The sequence below is a fragment of the Sminthopsis crassicaudata genome, chromosome 5, assembly GCF_048593235.1.
Source record: "Sminthopsis crassicaudata isolate SCR6 chromosome 5, ASM4859323v1, whole genome shotgun sequence".
Lineage (NCBI taxonomy): Eukaryota > Metazoa > Chordata > Mammalia > Dasyuromorphia > Dasyuridae > Sminthopsis > Sminthopsis crassicaudata.
Window position 1 is genome coordinate 74,558,060 of NC_133621.1, and position 15,467 is coordinate 74,573,526.

General features: G+C 35.0%; 1 long non-coding RNA gene across 2 annotated transcripts; it reads left to right on the plus strand.

Moving 5' to 3' along the window:
- The first annotated feature begins 711 nt into the window (after positions 1 to 711).
- On the plus strand, positions 712 to 13,489 carry LOC141544784 (uncharacterized). Of its 2 annotated transcripts, none has more exons than XR_012482799.1 (3): positions 712 to 845; positions 12,862 to 12,972; positions 13,278 to 13,489. It is a non-coding gene; the product is annotated as an uncharacterized LOC141544784 (long non-coding RNA). The 2 variants fall into 2 exon arrangements; XR_012482798.1 differs by having other exon boundaries at positions 12,866 to 12,972.
- The last annotated feature ends 1,978 nt before the right edge of the window (positions 13,490 to 15,467 follow it).

The following is a 15,467-nucleotide window of genomic DNA, read 5'->3' on the forward strand; positions in this document are numbered from 1 at the left end:
ATTAGTATAATATTCCATTTTTTAAAATAAAAAGTATGCATAGCACATATATGCATATATGAATACACATATACATACACAGTACAGATATAATCTGTGTATATATGTATATACATTATAAGTATATACTTTAAGGGTTTTTGTTTTTAGGGTTTTTTTATTCAAACTCAGTTGCTACATGGAACTTTTGTGAGGAAACTCTGCCCCTGTATATTGACAATTATCCTACAAACTTTAGTCCTGGAGGATTGCCACTGATGAGTTAAGTGACTTGGCCAAAGTTGACCAGTCAGTATATGTTACAGACAACATCACACATTTAAGGCTAGAAAGGATCATAGAGGCCATCTGATCCAAAAAATTCAGGCCCTAAGAGGTTAAATAACTCCAAAATCATAAAAGTAAGAAGTGACAGGGTCAGTCCTCATTCCTATTCTTTTTACCTGTAAGCTAACCATTAGGTAACCTTGATTCTGATGCATGTATTTATGTATTGTGTGTGTGTGTACATGTACATACAAATGCACTCATATAACATTAGTCTAGACCATAATATCACAGTGACCGCTGAGGGAACAGATACAGCTGTGACCTAGAGCTAAGCTGCTGTCCAACGTGTGCTGTTTTCTGGACAACACATCCAGCAGCTCTGTCTAGCCTCCCTGCTGAACACATGAGCCCTTTGCTTCAGACCTTGTCCTGGCCCTGTGACAGCATGGTCTGCCAGCTGCTTCCCTACAGACAGCAGCCACTTGCGAAATTCTGCTTCAGTGACATTTTACAGTGCTGGATGTGTGAGCGATCTTTTGGCCCATGTACCCTTTAAGGGAAGAAAACAGCTTCATGTAAGTAGTTGAAATTGAATTAAAATGAGCTCCAAAATGTTCTTTAGTTCATTTCTCTCCTGAGGTGCAATGCATAATTGCAAACTCAATGGTGATAGCTGTGCTTACATCTGGTTTTTGCCTTGCTTTATTTTTCTATCATCTTGAAATACAGACATGGGGAGTAGCTATAAATAAATGAAGTCTACACTGTGCAGATGAACAATTAAATCATTTCCCAAAACTAAGGGATATGAATTACATATAGGAAGTAATGAGATATAATGTAAAAATAAAATTAAATAAACACTAGCTTGGGTATCAGTAGACCAGAGTAGCATCAGAATGTCAGATCTGGAATTAGGATTATCTGGAATCAGATGCAGTGGCATCCTAAGCAAGTTAATAAACCTTTCTAAGATATATTCTTTATCTAAAAATGGGGATAAATACTTTACCTCACAGGGTTTATTGTGAGTTTCACTTAAGATATTTTATATAAAGAGTTTTGCAAACATTAAACCATTATGTGAATGTCAAATATTATTAGTTCCATCCAGCTCTTCCCTTCTTAGATAACTTTGGACTAACCCATTAATCATTATCATTATCCACAAATATTTATGGAGAACTTACTATGTTTAAGATACTGTGTTCAGTATTAGAAATAGATGATACTCTGATACCAAATTCTCAAGAAAGCTTCCAATTTTACTTGGGAGATAATGTTAGGACAAGAAATATATATGGAGAAACATAAACTTTCAAAACTGGGGTAACTGTTTTTGTTATAATTACTTTCCTTTGCAGTTCTATGCATTTTATTTGATACATTTAAAAACATTATTCTGAAAATGGGTTTTAGTTTTTATTGGACTGACACACACATACAGGGTTAAGATGAATGACACAAAATGGAACTTGGGGCAGTCAGGTAAAATCTATAGACATTTAAGAATGTTTTTAAATTCATGAAAAATGCATAGAATTCCACAAACATGAAAAAGGTTAAAAATTCTTGATATAAAATAGATAATAGAAGCCTAGTTTATATGCTAAGATACAGTTTGGTTTAGTGGATAGAAAGCCAAGATTCTCAGGGTTTGTATCAGGGTTCAGGAAAACCTATGTTTAACCCCATCTTTGACAGATCATTCTATGATTTGTGTGACACTGGACAAGTTATAAAAGGGAAGTATTCATTGCTCTTGATAATGTATAGTACTATGAATCAGAAAGCAGATGTCAACATTCACTGGTAAAGGGAATTTTGTCAATGGGAGTTCCCTACAATCATAAAATGATGTTTGGTTGAAAAAAAGGGGCAATTCATTTTCCGATTAATAAATAGTCAAAGTATATGAACAGACAATTCTCAGATAAAAAAACTGAAACTATTTCTACCCATATGAAAAAATGCTCTAAGTCATTATTAATCAGAGAAATACAAATTAAGACAACTCTGAGATACCACTACACACCTGTCAGATTGGTTAGAATGACAGGGAAAGATAATGCAGAATGTTGGAGGGGATCTGGAAAAACTGAGACACTGAAACATTGTTGGTGGAATTGTGAACACATCCATCCATTCTGGAGAATGATTTGGAAGTATGGTCAAAAAGTTATCAAACTGTTCACACCCTTTGATCCATCAGTGATATTACTGGGCTTATATCCCAAAGAGATCTTAAAGAAGGGAAAGGGATCTTTATGTGCAAGAATGTCTGTGTCAGTCTTTTTTGTAGTGGCCAGAAACTGGAAAATGAGTGGATAAATTAAATTGTGGTATATGAATATTATGGAATATTATTGTTCTCTAAGAAATGACCAGCAGGAGGATTTCAGAAAGGCCTGGAGAGACTTGCATGAACTGATGCAAAGTGAAATGAGCAGGACCAGAGATTATTATATATTTCAACCACAATACCATATGATGATCATTTCTGATGGACATGGCCCTCTACAACAATGAGATGAACCAAATCAGTTCCAATAGAGCACTAATGAACTGAACCAGTTACACCCAGAGAAAGAACTCTGGGAGATGACTATAAACCTCTACATAGAATTCTCAATCCCTCTATTTTTGTCCGCCTGCATTTTGGATTTCCTTCACAGGTTAATTTTACATTATTTCAAAGTCCGTTTCTTTCTGTGCAGCAAAATAACTGTATGGACATGTATACATATATTGCATTTAACATATACCTTAATATATTTAACATGTATTGGTCAACCTTCCATTTGGGGGAAGGGGTGGGGGGAAGGAGAAAAATTGGAACAAAAGGTTTTGCAATTGTCAATGCATATATCTGGTAAATAAAAAGCTATAATAAAAAAAAAAAGAAAAAAAGGGGCAATTGAAAAGGTTTACTATATATGTTAAATGCTAATGAGCGGTACAATTAATGCTAAAGGAATTCAGAGGACAACAGGAAGACCAAGAATTATGGCAATCAGGGAGGGAAATGAGAGCTAGATCTAAATGATAGAGTTGAAGTTTTGAGGACCAGAGGACCAGATCTATGGTTATACTGGGGTAAGAAGTACTACTTCTCAAAATAGGAGGAGTAGCATAAATATATGAAGGAAAAGGGGAACATTGTAAACAAGAGGATGGAGGGAGATGAGAATTCACCTTAGTTTATGGATCTTCTCAATTTACTTTCTTCATTTAAAGTCCATTTCATCATAGAATAAGGATAAAATCACCCAAATGGATCAACAAACTTATTTACCAGATTGAGCATTCTGAGTAACATTTTAATCATCACCAAAAACCCAACCCATTTTTAAAGAACAAATGCTCGTCCCTCAATGAAGAGAGTTGGAGAAATATGAGACAACTCAGAGGATAATTGCAGTAGAAGTATTCCATAAATGTTTTAGTTATTGCACCCCCCATTGAAATAAGGTTTGTCCTTCCAGGCTCTTTACCTTGAACTGGATAATATTCACTGAATGAATAAATTTTATTTGTGGGAGAAAAAAGCTTTCTTATTTTATAGTTACAATTCATCAATTCTTTTGGAACTTTTGATTATTGGGAGGAGGGAAGTGTATGGGAGAAAAAAAGAAAAAAAATAAAAGAAGGAATAAAAATATCACTATTTATTGAGTATTTACTATATGCAAAGAACACAGGGCTAAATGTTGAGAATACAGTGAGGAAAATAAGACAGTCTCTTTCCTTAAGGAATTCACATTATAATGGAGCAGAAAACACATATGGAAGGTATCAGCTGTAGTTCATATAGAAAGATGGGCCTTGGGGTGTAGCCTCAAGGCAGATGGCAAGGACTCTTCTATAATATTGAATCACTTTGTAACACTGAGTCATTTGACAAGGCCAAGGCCTTCTGTTAGAAGAACTTTCTTTTCTGGGTTTCCTATAGCTGTGGCTTTAGCATGTGTAAGAACATATGCTAATCCATGGGGATGACTTCACATCATGATGATTAAAGGCATCAAATTAGAAATGTTGCTATTTTTAAGGCAAAGAATGAGATAGAAGTGATAAAAAAGAATTTAGGGAATCTCAAATAAAATGATCACTTAAAAAGAGTTCACTTCTTTCATAATTGTCCATCAAATTTGCCTTACAGTCTAATAATTCAGCAATTTCCCTAGAACAGGAAGGGTATTTTCCTAGATTCAGAACCATACATGGCAAATTATTCATTGAACTTCAGTAGCATATTTCATCAGTGAATCAGCCAGAATAAGACACAGCTCCTGCCCAAGAGATTGCATTGTAAGGTTTAAATTCATCTCATTTTCCACACTGCCAAGAATGGTTCGAAAGTTCAAAGAACCTCTAAAATGCCTGTTCCAAGAAAAGCGAGAGAGGAGAGACAGAGACAGAGATAGATTCAGAGACACAGACATAGACAAAGAGACAGAGAGAAGGAAGGAGAGGAAAAGAGAGAGAGAGACAGAGAAAGAAAAGAAGAGAAAAGAGAGAGACAGAGACAGAGAGAGAGACAGAGACAGAGAGAAAAGAAGAGAGACAGAGACAGAGAGACAGAGACATAGGAAGAGGAGGAAGAGAAAGAGGAGAAGAAAAAGAAGGAGAAAGAAGAAAAGAAGGAGAAGGAGAAAAAGAAGAAGTAATGAGGACATAGAAGAATTTGGAGTGGGCACAGATCAGTTTGGAGTGGGTACAGATCAGCTAGTAAAAGGCAGTTTCTGATCAACAATGGAAGTTTTTACTGCTAGGTATCTGCATTTACATTACCTTGATCAAGAGTAAAAATTGCTGCTGGACTCCTTTCTGTCTGACTTTCCTTTATGCAGCTGGTTATCTTGAAAGCAAAAATAGCTTTTTTTATTTTTTTTTTAAAGCAATGAATAGAGCACTGGCCCTGGAATCAGGAAGACCTCAGTTCAAAAGTGGACTCAGACACTTGACACTTAGTAATTGTGTGACACTGGGCAAGTCATTTAAGCTCAATTGCCTCACCAAAATAAATAAATAAATAAATAAAATAAAAACAACCAAAAAATCTATCTAATGAAAGTTCAATCCACAGTTTCTCATTCACAATAAACATTTATTTAAAATTATTTATTTTAAACATTTATTAAGCCCTTAATATGTTCCAGCCACTGTGCTAAGCACTAGAAGAACACAGATAAAAGACAATTCCTCCTCTCAGAGAGCTCACAGTCCAAAGGGGAGACATCATGTAACCAAGTGCTATAAAAGATAAGTTGGAAATAATCATCAAAAGGAAGGCACTAGAAATAAAAAGGATTGGGAAAAAACTTTTTTTTAGAAGACAGCATTTTAGAAGATGGGGCCTTGGAGGAAGCCAGGAAGAATTCTTTCCTGAAATTCAATTCAATGGACAGTCCTGGAGTGCTGAGCTCTGTGATAGGTGCTGTGAAACAGATGGAATATCCTCACTGAACAAGCAAGGCAACATGGCAGAATAAAAAGAAGATTGGATTTGAAGTTAGAGTGCCTGGATTAAAGATGCTTAGACTCTCTGGGTCTCAGCTTCCTTATTTATAAAAGGACAGCAGTTGATTCGATGATCTCTAAGATCTTTTCCTAGACAAGATTATGTGATTTGGGTGAGGTATCATGACCTAGCATATTGCACACTATGGAATCAAGAAAATCGAAGTGAAACCCTACTTCTGATACTTACCAATCCTTGGACTATTTCACCACTCAGCCCCTCATAGTTTCAACTTCCCCATCTATAAAATGGACTTGATTAAAAAACAAATAAACATCTACTTACCAGGGCAGTTATGAGTGCCAGGTGAGATAATATATGTGAAATGGTTTGCAAATTGTAAAGATCTATATCAATGCCAACTATCATTTCATTGTTGTTTTTTGTTCAGGCATTTCAGTCGTGTCTGACTTTCCATGATCTCATTTGGGGTTTTCTTGGCAGAGACACTGGGGTGATTTGCCATTTCCTTCTCCAGCTCATTTTACAATGAGGAGGCAAAGAAGGTTAAATGACTTTCCTAGGGTCATACAACTAGTAAGTATCTGAGATTGGAGTTGATCTAAAGCCTTCCTTACTCCTATTCCAGCATTCTATCCCCTGAGCCACCTAGATGCCCCTGTTATTATTATATGACAAAACAAGTGAAGACTGTACTTAACAGATCAAGTCAACAAGCAAAAAACCCCATATACCTTGTATAGGTTAATAGCTTAAAGCTGCACTCAGAATTTTGGGACATGCTGTATTATACACATATTGTGTGAAGAGGAACATGGGGAGAGTGGACAGAGAATTTGCCTCATAATTAAGAAGACCTAATTTAAAATTGCTTCTTATATACGCTGAGTTAGTGACCAAAGGTAAGTGATAATCTGAGAGTGCATCTACACAGTCTTTTAAGACAGGACTTCTCAAAGGAAAGATGGACACTCATGAAAATAATTTCTTCTATTATTATATGTGCTTTCTTGAAATGGAAATTTATTTTCATATATCTTGAATTTTCCCTGATATTCTGCTGAGAACATGACATTGTGATTTTTTAATTACTTATTTTTTCAAAATCTTCCTTTTCTATCTTTCTGTCTCTTCTGATTTTTTTTTAATTTTGTATTCAGTTTAATTTTTTAAAAAGACGGTTTCTTTGCCTGTGGACTATGAACTTTTTCAAAATATTTTAAACTATATCTCAATATAATTGACATCCTTTTTAATCCTATGTATTTTATTTCGTGCATTTCAAAACAGTATAGAGAGATGTCTAGGGGCTTCATTCTGCCCCTCTCCCTCCAAGATTAATAACCCTTGTTCTAAGATTATAATTTTCAGAACAGTTGTTGATTATATAATTCCTTCATTTTTAATTCCCTGAAATAGAGAAATTACATATTTTCCTGAACCCAACCCTATTCCTCAAAAAGTAATGAAAAATATACAATGGATGGTACTAGGCATAGGAACTAAAAAGACTAAAAATTATATAGCTGCTGACTTATGGAGTTTACAATCTCTCTCTTTTTTATATTGAGAGGCAATTGGGGTTCAATGACTTGTCATGTAGCTGATTAAGTGTTTGACACTGGATTTGAATTCAGGTCCTCCTGACTCCAGGGCAGGTCCTTTATTCACTATGCCATCTAACTATCCCTTACAATCTCAAAATACAAAAGAGCATTAAACAAATACATGTATGACACTAAAATAAAGTGTAACAACAGAGACACAATATTTCTTTTTATCATGTTATAAAATATGAAGATAGAAATCACTTTCAGCAAAGAGGAAAAGGGATAACTTGAGAGAGGATTCTCAAGCTTCTTTCATTTAAAGAAATGGAAGATTTTAACAAGTCAGGTTGGAATGGAACATGTGAATTCATGGATAAAAAGGAAAGATCAAGAAAAACATTGATTGCAATGTAGAATACTAAAGGTGACTAGGAAACAGAACTAGAAACATAGTTGAGAGCTCTAAACAAGGGTGTTATGGGGCCAGCAGGATCTGAGGGATTCTAAAATTTTCAGTGTGAATTGTTGTACTTCAGAAATCAGCAAATGCTATAAATCCTGGCTTGATTTATTGTTTTGTTAATTATCAAGATTTAAGAAAATGATAGAGAAAATATTGATAATGCAGATTAAACTTTAAAGTGTTCTATGCATTCATTCTTTCCCAGAGAGTTGGGTATTAAACCTTTATTGGCACACTCTTGCCTGAAATTCAAAATTTTCAGAATAAGTAACTTGTGAATTGCACATTTCTACTTTTGATGTCTAATTCTATCATAAACAAAATTTAGAGATTCAAGCCTAGTTAAAATAAAATTATTTCATAAAGTAGTTAAAAGTTTTACTAAGAATCCTTTTTCACTAATCTCTCCTCCATGGTTTATTTCAACATTTTTTTGGGTCTGTATCTACAAGACTTCAAAATAACTGGCAAAACAATCAGCCAGAAAACTTATTTTGCCTTTTTGACTTTTACTATGGCAAATAACAGATTTGACCTTTCCCCTTCTCCCAGTTTTCAATGAATAAGATGATTGTTTGGTACATTGCCTGGCTTGACCTGCTATTTTGGAATTATATAGACACAACCTAAAAACACTGGTACCCAATTGCTAGGCTGTTGATGACATTGTAGGTAAGAACAAATGTCTGGCTTCCTACACACTTCATTTTTCTGCTTTCTGTTTCTACAGATATATTTTCTGATTTTTCTCTTTTCACCCAGTTATCCTCTTAGAACTAATTCTCTTCCAATCTACTCCACCACCCACCATTGCCTTTTTATTTACCACATATATAGCTTCCCAGTATACCCCTCTCTATGCCAAGTGAAGTTAAAGTCACTTCTTAAAGAAAATAATGTGGATATAAACTTTACTCTATTTAACCCCTGTGTTGAATTTTCCTCTGGGAACAAAAAATCTTCTCTTTAAACTCTATTTGCATAATTGCATGTATTCTATATATTATAGATGGAAAGGGATGTGATTTTCTGCCTCTTCAAATTTTGTTGTTTTTATTACAGGATTTAACCAAGAGTGATGAGGTTTTCATGTGGGAATATGTTAAAATGACTGTATTGTGATCAGGTCCCCCGTGTAAATCATAACGGGGACCATAGTCGGCTAAGCAGAAAATCAGCCATGCCCCTGAAGGCCATTAAAAGGCTCAATTTTGAACTGTCCATGTAGTTGAGGCCAGGAGAGAGAAGTAAAGGAAAACTTGGCCTCTGAAAGGAACTTTTTCTTGGTGGGAGAAGAGATTCCTTTCTCCGTTCCCCTCTTTGGACTTGGCATTTTGAATCAAAATTACTCAACTGGAAAAAGGCCCCTTATATACTTGTATGGGAGTTCATTAATTGGAGAAATTTAAAGTCATGGTTAAGATTAACCCATAAGGGAACAAGATGCAATGTCCAAATAATCATACATACAGAGAGAAGGTCCTTGAGGGAGAGCTAAAAATGGGACCACTGATATAAAAAAGAAAAGAGCTTCCTGGTGACTCAAGAGAGTTAGCATGGGCAATCAAGGACCAAGTTGAAGCTACAAAACCTTGGAAAGCCTGATGAGCGAATTATCTGGCAGAAATACTATTCCTTTCCATGAAATGTATGAGGGTTAAAAGGATAAAACAAGGACACTGAGACTCTTCATGATCCAAGTTGTCTGGTTATATGTATTCCTTACCTATATGTATACTCTTTGTATGTAGATTATATTCTAGGGAAAAAATACACACACACACATATACATTTATATATATATATATATATATATATATATATATATATATACACCCTCTCTTCCCAAGACCACAACTTGAATTAGTTGGGAAAGTATGCCTCGGATTTAAGGGTGAAATGTTTTGTAGCCATTATCCTTGGTATCCATTTTAGCAAATAACTTTTCATAAGAGGTAATTGTGTTTAGTGGTTGATTTTTAATGAGAGGTAATGGGATGAACTTTAGGAATGGATAGTAGAAGACTATATACTCTATAGAGCCTCATTTTAGCAATTGCCCATTATGGACCCCAATTACAAAAGCAAGTACTGAGTTATGTGAGTGTGGGGATTGTGTGTCCCCTCTGGGTTATGCACACACATCTATGGATATCCATACATAGGCATAGATTATGCATATTTATCTGTATCTCAAAAATGTTTAAAGTATAGAAGTACAACATAATGGATTAGGAACTGGCCTTCCAATCAGGATGCTCCAGTGCTGATGCATATTGACTAGGTGGCCTTAGGCAAATCACATAACTTTTCATTGCTCCAGGCAAACTTATATAGTTACAGAGGAAATATAAGGCAGTTTTAGTAGAGGAGGGTATTCCCTGCAAGCTCCCTGTACAGATGAAATCATAGGTATAGTAATTTTTAAAAAATGTAGCTCCTTTACCAAATGTTGCTTTTCCGTACTACCTATTTTGACGAAAAGATCCCACCTTTCTGAAAAATTGCCCTTGTCCAACTAGTATGCCAGGAAATCAATCTCCTTTAATTCTTCTTTTCTACTGTGGCCTTTCATTTGTCTGCTACTTTGTATTTCTCACCTCTTTGAAAGTTGATAATGAGAAAGACAAGATGAAAAGATAGAAATGTCTACAGACTTGTTTAAAAAAAAAAAAAAGACATTTCATTCCGAATTGGTTCTCAGGATTTGATAAACATTTTATTGGATCAATTAGGAAATAATGGACAAATTCCAGTGGACCACTAACATGAATTTACTGCTTAGCCTTGGATTTGGAGATGTATAGAAAATCTTATAATAAGGCTTTTTGGATCAGGACTTTTTGCTGTATATTAGGTCCCTGAGGCAGATTCCTAGGCAGGAATGATACTTTACAAAGTTGAGAGCTTGATTTGGGGAAGCATTTAATGTACCCTGTTCACTGTTACTGGAATTTCCCTTTAGAAGTCCCCCCTTTTTTTTTTTTTTAATCTTGGAGAGCAATTCCTAAATATTTAGATCATGGATTCTAAACCTGCTTTATGTATGTCATGGATCTCTGGCAGTCTGACAAAGCTTACAGAATTCTTCTCAAAATGATGTTTTTAAATGAATAAAACAAAATACATATGGTTACAAAGAAAATCAATTATACTGAAACCTAATTATCAACATTTTTTTTTCCAAAAAAGATGTTTACAGACATCAGGTTAAAAACTCTTGACTTTACCTATGATAATCCTTTTTTCCCCCTGAGGCAATTGGTATTAAATGACTTGCCCAGGGTCACACAGCCAGGAAATATTAAGTGTCTGAGGTCAAATTTGAACTCAGGTCCTCTTGACTTCAGAATGGGTGCTCTATCCACTGTGCCATCTAGCTGCCCTGATAATCCTTTTTAACATTAACAAAGTTGTCCTGCACTAGAAAAGTTGTTCTATTAGTATGTGATCAACAAGTAAGTCACATTCATTCTACAAACATTAATTAAGCATGTATACACATAAGCAGGGGTTACAAAGACAAAATCCAAACAAGCCTAAATTAAGAAACTTGAGTAAAGTGGGAAAGATGGGTAAATTCCACTGAACCACTAAAATGAATTTACTGTTTAGTCCTGAATTGGGGGAATATAGAGAAAATCTTATATGTAAGAGGTCGGGTGGTCATTTGGGAGAGTGGTTACAACATATACTCAAGTAAGAGAGTATCAAGTAGAGTTGAAATAATTTCAACATTGGAGAGGAGTCAGGAAAAACTCAACTAAGTCATGGTGCTTTAGCTGAGTTTTGAAGACAGCTAGATACTAGGATACAGAGTTGATATATCTGGATAAAGATCCCAAATGCTCAGTGCACCATAGACTTGGAATCCTGTTAAAATGCAAATTTTTGGGATAAAAACCCAGCCTTCTAGATGAGTGATGAAAAGAAATTTCAACACAGTGCATTCAGTTATATCTATTAGAAATCTCTCAAAATTGTTTCCAAAACACATATAATTTTATGGGAACACACTAAAAGTTAGAGTTGCACACGTCCTCTGGGATCAGAGAATCACCAGCTTCTGCCTTACACTAACACCCATATTCTTCATATTCCACAACATTTTTCTCCCTGCACAAGCCATCTGGGCATTAACAAACAGGTCTTAATATTCTCTACTGAACACAACTCACCTATATTTTCTCCTTATTTCACTACTGCTATTCTGTCTCTGTGGGCTCTTTCTCTCTCCCTCCATCTCCTCTGGCTTTGTGGGCTCTTTCTGTGTGTGTCTCTTTCTTTGTGTCCCTCTGTCCTTCAGTCTCTCTCTCTCTGTCTTTCTCTCTCTCTATGTCTTTGTCTCTATCTCTCTGTGTCTCTGTCTCCGTCCCTCTCTCCTTCTGTGTATCTGTCTCTATCTCTCTCTGTCCTTCTGTCTCTCTCTCTGTCCCTTTGTCCCCCCCCTCCATTTCTCTCTCTCTCTGTCAATATCTCTCTATGTCTCCATCTACTGGCTTCCTTTAGGTAAATTATCTTCTACAGGAAGTCTTTCCAAGTTTAAAAAATTCTATCTACCCTCTCTTAATGATTTTCTATTTATCTTGTACATAGCTTGCTTAATTTTCTTTTTAAAAATGCACTTACAACTGGAAGTTCTTTGCAACCAAACTTGAATTTTTGGTCTTCCTTCTTTGGAAATGAATCAGCAGACACCAGAGAAGGGGAATAATTTCCAGTGATGACCCTACTAAAATTACAGCCTTCTTAAGCTACAACATTGGAGTAGCTTCATTTGGTAGACAGTTCTGTCTCCAGTGTGTATAAGAAAGAAATAGTTGAGGTAGACCTTATTATGGAAATGCACTGATGATCATGTAGGCATTGTGTTCAAGGGCTCAAAACCATCTTTGCTGAGCCTATCAGTGATGAGCACATGAAGTGGTTCTGTTATTCTTGGTACAAATCCAAGATCTTCATCAGGTACTATAAGGAATGACTAGGATAATGATAGCAATTAAGAGCTTGACAAATATTGTAACAAATGAAAGAAATACTACCAGATGATGCAAATCATTGCCCATACCCCATATATGTCTGTTCTCCCTAAGGTAGAAATCTCACTGATGGAAATCCAAGGTGCATCATGATCCCAAAAGAAGCTGGAGAAGAAGTGGTATTTGAGCAGGACAAGATGACTGATATCATTGGGGTGACAAAAGGTAAGGATTACAAATACATCACCAACCAATGCATCATCAAAAGCTTTCTCATAAAACCCACTAAGACCCACTTAAGGTAGTCTCATTCCACCTATGTCATGTTCTTAATGGACCAAGTTAATACGCTGATCTGAGTCAATAAGATCTATAAACTGGCCATCCTTACAGATCAAGGATGACAAAATAATTTTAAAAAACCAATGCTTCTCTTAATTATGATCTATCTGACAAGAGCATGAAAACTCTGGTATGATTTGTCCCATTATGATGAAGTAATCAATGATTTATTTTTATCATTCTGGAAGGCTATGTTGTTGAGACCAAGCATGCCATCATTCTATGAAATCCACTGCTGGTACAGATAAAACATTACATTTTGAAGAAGATAGATTTGAAGCTTATCACTTCTACTAATTACCTTTACATTTGGGCACAACCATTTCCTGATCTTCAAAGAGAAGAAAGAAAAAGAGCCATATTGATAAAAAGAAAGCTGTTTAATCCTTGCATATTAAATTCTAAATAAAACTGGAATTATTTTAAAATTATGTTGATATCTTTTTATTTTTATATCACTTTCATTTTTCTTATACCTTCCTCTGCCCCTTATAATAGGTCCTCTCTTATAATAAAACTGTTATGAATAATAAATTTATAAAAATTGTCATCTTAAAAGGTGGTATGGATAAAAATATGTGTTGAGATAAAATACATATGGCAGCTCCATAACACATTATTAAAAGGTAGATTTTAAATGTTGGGAGAGGAAAGAGACATGTCTAGTAGCCTTTTAGTGTCATCGTGAATTTAAAGCTGAAAAAGATATTAGAGTTCCTTTATTTCAGGACCTTTTTTTTTACACGAAGAAACTGAGACACAGTTAAGGGTCTTAGCCAAGGTTACACAAATAGCAACAACACAGAGTTGTTTTTTTTTTTTTTTAAACCCAGAACCTCAGACTCCAAGTTAACCATCCTTTCTATTTTACCAGGCTCCCTTGGTAATATTTAAAAGGTCTACTTTCGCCTGCACAATTTCATTCTCAGAAACAGTGATGATAGATTAGTATTTAGATTTTGATGTTTCTAACCATTAACCTTTTTTTCCCCATAAAAACATTTTCAGTTTTCATTATCAGTGTTAAAATGTAATCATATGGCATTTGAATCCATAGTAAATCTGATTTCATTTCTAAAAGTCCCTTATTTTAGGGGAAAAAAAGGATCACTTATATCCACAATGTTAAGGACCTTAAAGACCTTTTCTATATTTTAGAGGAAGTCATTTCATATTGATGTTTTAATTTCTTCTTAGCTAACATCACTTGGAAATTCCCATAATGAAGAACTCCATCTGTAGTGTCTCTCTGTAGCCAAAAACTAAGCAGAGATTTGAGACTATTTCTCAAAGAGAGTTTTTGTTGTTGTTTTTACCATGGCTTCCACATTATGTTGTACATGTAATGATGTTTCAAACCAAATCAATATATATTTTCAAAGTCATTGATTTCAGTGCAGAAGTAGGCAGAGGGAAGAATGGAAGAAAACATATGAGAAAATATAGCTTAGATTTGAGAAAAAAGAGACCAAAAGCTTGTAGTCCACCTAAGAGCCTCATATCTATATGGTAGGAGTACTTTTTTTTTTAAGGAATAAGGGGAGAGGCAAAGGAGAGTTTGAAAGTCCTAAACATAACACATCTACATCATATCTTCTTATCAATGTCATTTTCTCTGCATAAGACATAATTAACAGAAAATTGTTCCAGCTTGCAGACAAGTCTAATTAAGGAACTTTGGAACTCCTGAACTCTAGGGTAACCAGTAGACTTTAAAAGTCCATAAGATTGCTTTTCTGTCACCTATGTTCAGGAAGTAAATGTTCTATGTTTATGAGTAAAAGGTCCTGCCCAAGACATATTGTACACTCACTTAGATGAGTGTATGAGCTCATGCCAGTTTCAGACAGTTGCCTGCACTTCAGGAGGAGTAAGGTGAAGAAGACACGACTTTCTTTCCTTTGTGAGAAATTCAAGAGGACCTAGTTAGAATCTCAAAACACACATTCAAAATAAAGGTAGAAGAAAGCAAGAATGGAAGTTCTCTCTTTTAAGGTACTGAGTGGGTGGCTGACTCAGGAACAGATTCTTTTTGACACAATCCTTTCCCCCTGCTTCTGTGACAGGGATCAAATGATTGAGGTTTCATCCCAAAGTCCTGCTGAAACTGGGTAAGGAGAGCTCAGCTCAGATCTATTTATGTTCTACATGGAATCCTCTTCCCCTATTACAATTCTATTGAATAATGTTTCTATTTTTATAGTAATCATCTATGATTAAAATAATTGCAAAATTTAGATTCTAAAATATCATTCCATGATATAAGAATTTTAATAAATGAAATTAAGAAGAAGTATTTGACCAGAACAAATAGTTTCAAAGAGAAACAAATTTGGAGGCAATCTAATCTTTAAAATTTTTTTCTCAAAAAATTATAA